The 6,000-nt window shown below is 48.5% G+C and overlaps 1 protein-coding gene across 3 annotated transcripts in view; it reads right to left on the bottom strand.

Moving 5' to 3' along the window:
* Positions 1-6,000, bottom strand: part of LOC123993861 (contactin-5-like) — a 253,341-nt gene that overhangs the window by 93,201 nt on the left and 154,140 nt on the right. The gene's annotated exons all lie outside the window — the stretch shown is intronic.

The following is a 6,000-nucleotide window of genomic DNA, read 5'->3' as shown; positions in this document are numbered from 1 at the left end:
GTGTCTGTGTGTGTTTTCTGTGTCTGTGTGTGTTTCTGTGTCTGTGTCCTGACCTCTCTGTGTCTGTGTGTGTTTCTGTGTCTGTGAAATGTTGTAACAACCTGTGTCTGTGTGTGTTTCTGGTCTGTGTGTGTTTCTGTGTCTGTGGCTGTGTCTGTGTGTGTTTCACTGTGTCTGTGTCTGTGTGTGTTTCTGTGTCTGTGTGTGTTTCTGTGTCTGTGTGTGTTTCATGTCTGTCTCCTGTGTCTGTGTGTCCCCGTTAAACATCTTCTGTGTGTGTTTCTGTGTCTGTGTGTGTTTCTGTGTCTGTGTGTGTTTCTGTGTCTGTGTGTGTTTCCTGTGTGTGTCTTCTCTGTGTGTTTCTGTGTCTCCCTGTGTCTGTGTGTGTTTCTGTGTCTGTGTGTCTCTCTCCCTTGAGTGTGTTTTCTGTGTCTGTGTCCCTTGTCTGTGTCTGTGTCTGTGTTTCTGTGTCCTGTGTCTGTGTGTTTCTGTAAACTGTGTGATCTTCTCCCTGTGTGTGTTTCTGTGTCTCTGTGTCTCCCTTAAACATCTTCTCCTGTGTGTGTTGTCTCTCTGTCTCCCTGTAAACATCTGTGTTTTTCTCCCTCTCTCTCTGTGTGTTTCCTGTAAACATCTTGTTTCTGTGTCTGTGTGTGTGTTTCCCTCTCTCTCTGTGTCTGTGTGTGTTTCTGTGTCTGTAAACATCTTCTCCCTTTCTGTGAGTCCCTTAAACATCTGTGTCTCCCTGTGTCTCTCTCCCTTAAACATCTTCTCCCTCTCTCTCTCCCTTAAACATCTTCTCCCTCTCTCTCTCCCTTAAACATCTTCTCCCTCTCTCTCTTTCTTAAACATCTTCTCCCTCTCTCACTCGTCTCTCCCTTAAACATCTTCTCCTCTCTCTCTCTCTCCCGTTAAACATCTTCTCTGTCTCTCTCTCCCTTAAACATCTTCTCCCTCTCTGAGTCTCCCTTAAACATCTTCTCCCTCTCTCTCTCTCCCTTAAACATCTTCTCTGTCTCTCTCTCCTAACTTAAACATCTAAGTCCCCTCTCTCTCCCCCATCTACTCTCCCTCTAACTACTCTCCCTCTGGTCTCTCCCTTAAACATCTTCTCCCTCTCTCTCTCCCTTAAACATCTTCTCCCTCTCTCTCTTGAAATGAGAAACGCCAAAGGCAAGACCGGAGAATCATTCAGGGTCTACAGACATCTACTTAGCATGGAACCTGATTAAAATGGCATTCCATGAAGCAGACAGAGGAGTGTGTCTATAGGTTCCCCTGCATCTACTCTCCCTCTCTACCTCTCACCTCTCCCTCTCTCTCTCCCCATCTCTCCCCTCTACTCTCCCCATCTCTACTACTCCCTCTCTACTCTCCCCATCTACTCTCCCTCTCTACTCTCTCTACATCTACTCTCCCTCTCTACTCTCCCCATCTACTCTCCCTCTCTACTCTCCCCTCTACTCTCCCTCTCTACTCTCCCCATCTACTCTCCCTCTCTACTCTCCCTCTACTCTCCCCTCTACTCTCCCCATCTACTCTCCCTCTCTCCCCATCTACTCTCCCTCTCTACTCTCCCCATCTACTCTCCCTCTCTACTCTCCCCCCTCTACTCTACTCTCCCCCTCTACTCTCCCCTCTCTACTCTCCCCCCCCCTCTACTCTCCTCTCTCCCCTCTACTCTCCACTCCCTCTACTCTCCCTCTCTACTCTCCCCTCTACTCTCCCCCTCTACTCCTCCCCTCTCCCTACTCTCCCCCTCTCTCTCTCCCCATCTACTCTCCCCCTCTACTCTCCCTCTCTACTCTCCCTCATCTACTCTCCCTCTCTCCCTCTCTCCCTCTCTACTCTCCCTCTCTACTCTCCCTCTCTACTCCTCTCTACTCCCTCTCTACTCTCCCTCTCTACTCTCCTCCTCCCTCTCTCTCTCTCCCCCTCTACTCTCCCTCTCTACTCTCTCTCTACTCTCCCTCTCCCTCTCTACTCTCCCCTCTCTACTCTCCCTCTCTACTCTCCCCCTCTCTACTCTCCCCCCCTCTCTACTCTCCCCATCTACTCTCCCTCTCTACTCTCCCTCTCCATCTACTCTCCCTCTCTACTCTACTCTCTACCTCCATCTACTCTCCCCATCTACTCTCCCCATCTACTCTCCCTCTACTCCACTCTCTCCCCATCTCCACTCTCCCTCTCTACTCTCCCCATCTCTCTATCTCTCCCCTCTCTCTACTCTCCCTCTCTACTCTCTACCTCTCTACTCTCCCTCTCTACACTACTCTCTCTCCCCTCTCTACTCTCCACTCTCCCTCTCTCTCTACTCTCCACTCTCCCCTCTCTCTCTCCCTCTCCCTCTCCCTCTCCTCTCCCTCTCCCCTCTCTCCACTCTCCCCTCTACTCCCTCTACTCTCCCCTCTACTCTCCCCTCTCTACTCTCCCTCTCTCTCTCTCTCCCTCTCTACTCTCCCTCTACTCTCCCTCTCTCTCTCTATCTCTCCTCTCTCTCTCTCTACTCTCCCTCTCCACTCTCTACTATGTCTGACCCTGTAAAACAACACCTATCATACTACTATGACTGACCCTGTAAAACAACACCTATCATACTACTGACTGACCCTCTAAAACAACACCTATCTCACTACTATGACTGACCCTGTAAAACAACACCTATCATACTACTATGACTAACCCTGTAAAACAACACCTATCATACTACTATGACTAACCCTGTAAAACAACACCTATCCTACTCATAAAACAACACCTATCACACTACTATGACTGACCCTGTAAAACAACACCTATCATACTACTATGACTGACCCTGTAAAACAACACCTATCATACTACTGACTGACCCTCTAAAACAACACCTATCTCACTACTATGACTGACCCTGTAAAACAACACCTATCACACTACTATGACTGACCCTGTAAAACAACACCTATTACACTGCACCTAAAACAACACCTGTATTTGTCTACACTACTGGAGAATGGGGAACAACACCTGGGTACTACTATGACTGACCCTGTAAAACAACACATTACACTGCCCTACCTGTATTTGTCTACCTAGCTGGAGAATGGGGAAGAGCATGGGAGTTGGCTGAGGGACAGGGCCTGTCTCTGCAGATACATGGTAGTTGGCCAGGGACAGGGCCTGTCTCTGCAGATACCTGGTAGTTGGCCAGGGACAGGGCCTGTCTCTGCAGATACCTGGTAGTTGGACAGGGACAGGGCCTGTCTCTGCAGATACCTGGTAGTTGGCCAGGGACAGGGCCTGTCTCTGCAAATACCTGGTAGTTGGCCAGGGACAGGGCCTGTCTCTGCAGATACCTGGTAGTTGGCCAGGGACAGGGCCTGTCTCTCCAGAGTTATACCTGGTAGTTGGCCAGGGACAGGGCCTGTCTCTCCAGAGTTATACCTGGTAGTTGGCCAGGGACAGGGCCTGTCTCTCCAGATTATACCTGGTAGTTGGCCAGGGACAGGGCCTGTCTCTCTAGATACCTGGTAGATGGCCAGGGACAGGGACAACTGAGAAAGGGAATTGCAGTATTTGTTTTTCCAACTGCTCATTTCAAACATCACATGGTTGCATCTTAAATTGGATCCTGTTCCCTATACATTGCATTGCTTTTTTGTCCATCAAAATGTAGAGCCTTATGTCCCGAATGAGGTGAATCGGCAATCAGGTGCCATTCAAACACAACCATTGAGAGCCAGTGATGTGACCATAGATAGGAGTATTGACACGGTTCTGATCTGGCGCATAAACATCATCATCGTGTGTCACTGTCATATCATGTGTCACTGTCATATAGAAGCAGGAGAGAAGAAGCAACTGACATCAGACACAATGCTTTAGGTAATGACATGGTAGGAGATATATTGATATGGATTATGGAATGGTAGGTGATGATGGTATGGCAATGATATGGTAGGCAGGGTAGCCTAGTGGTTAGAGCGTTGGACTAGTAACCGAAGGTGTTAGGTTGCAAGTTCGAATCCCCCGAGCTGACAAGGTACAAATCTGTCGTTCTGCCCCTGAACAGGCAGTTAACCCACTGTTCCTAGGCCGTCATTGTTATGTAATTCTTTAGGTAATAACATGGGAGATTCATCCTCATTAGTACAGAGATGAGAATGGGGAGATTCATCCTCATTAATGTACAGAGATGAGAACTGTGGATTCATCCCCATTAGTACAGGGATGAGAACAGGAGATTTTGCATCCCCATTAGTACAGAGATGAGAATAAAGGACATCCCCATTAGGACAGGCAGAGAACAGGGAGATTCATCCCCATTCACAGGCAGAGAACAGGAGATTCATCCCCATTAGTACAGAGATGAGAACAGGGAGATTCATCCCCATTAAGACAGGCAGAGAACAGGGAGATTCATCCCCATTAGGACAGGCAGAGAACAGGGAGATTCATCCCCATTAGGACAGAGCAGAGAACAGGGAGATTCATCCCCATTAGGACAGGCAGACATCATTGTGCTTAATGCTAGTTAAACAGGGAGATTCATCCCCAAGGACAGGCAGAGAACAGGGAGATCCATCCCCATTAGGACAGGCAGAGAACAGGGAGATTCATCCCCAAATTAGTACAGAGATGAGAATAGGGAGATTCATCCCCATTAGTACAGAGATGAGAACAGGGAGATTCATCCCCATTAGGACAGAGATGAGAACAGGGAGATTCATCCCCCATTAGGACAGAGATGAGAACAGGGGGATTCATCCTCATTAGTACAGAAGGAGAACAGGGAGATTCATCCCCATTTTCGACAGAGATGAGAACAGGGAGATTCATCCCCATTAGGACAGGCAGAGAACAGGGAGATTCAAAGACATTAGGACAGGCAGAGAACAGGGAACTCATCCCCATTAGGACAGGCAGAGAACAGTGAGATTCATCCTCATTAGGACAGGCAGAGAACAGGGAGATTCATCCCCATTAGGACAGAGATGAGAACAGGGAGATTCATCCTCATTAGGACAGGCAGAGAGCAGGATTTTTGACTGTTTTAACAGGAGATTCATCCCCATTAGGACAGGCAGAGAACAGGGAGATTCATCCCCATTTTGACAGGCAGAGAACAGGGAGATTCATCCCCATTAGTACAGAGATGAGAACAGGGAGATTCATCCCCATTAGGACAGGCAGAGAACAGGGAGATTCATCCCCATTAGGACAGGCAGAGAACAGGGAGATTCATCCCCATTAGGACAGAGATGAGAACAGGGAGATTCATCCTCATTAGTACAGAGAGGAGAACAGGGAGATTCATCCCCATTAGGACAGAGATGAGAACAGGGAGATTCATCCCCATTAGGACAGGCAGAGAACAGGGAGATTCATCCCCATTAGGACAGGCAGAGAACAGGGAGATTCATCCCCATTAGGACAGGCAGAGAACAGGGAGATTCATCCTCATTAGGACAGGCAGAGAACAGGGAGATTCATCCCCATTAGGACAGGCAGAGAACAGGTAGATTCATCCTCATTAGTACAGGGATGAGAACGGGGAGATTCATCCCCATTAGGACAGAGAGGAGAACAGGGAGATTCATCCTCATTAGTACAGGCAGAGAACAGGGAGATTCATCCCCATTAGGACAGGCAGAGAACAGGGAGATTCATCCCCATTAGGACAGGCAGAGAACAGGGAGATTCATCCCCATTAGTACAGAGATGAGAACAGGGAGATTCATCCCCATTAGGACAGGCAGAGAACAGGAAGATTCATCCCCATTAGGACAGGCAGAGAACAGGGAGATTCATCCCCATTAGGACAGAGATGAGAACAGGGAGATTCATCCCCATTAGGACAGGCAGAGAACAGGGAGATTCATCCCCATTAGGACAGGCAGAGAACAGGGAGATTCATCCCCATTAGGACAGGCAGAGAACAGGGAGATTCATCCCTATTAGGACAGGCAGAGAACAGGGAGATTAATCCCCATTAGGACAGGCAGAGAACAGGGAGATTCT

This window comes from Oncorhynchus gorbuscha, linkage group LG13 (genome assembly GCF_021184085.1).
Source record: "Oncorhynchus gorbuscha isolate QuinsamMale2020 ecotype Even-year linkage group LG13, OgorEven_v1.0, whole genome shotgun sequence".
Lineage (NCBI taxonomy): Eukaryota > Metazoa > Chordata > Actinopteri > Salmoniformes > Salmonidae > Oncorhynchus > Oncorhynchus gorbuscha.
The sequence above is the reverse complement of the archived record's forward strand: the minus strand, read 5'-3'. Positions and strand labels throughout refer to the sequence as shown.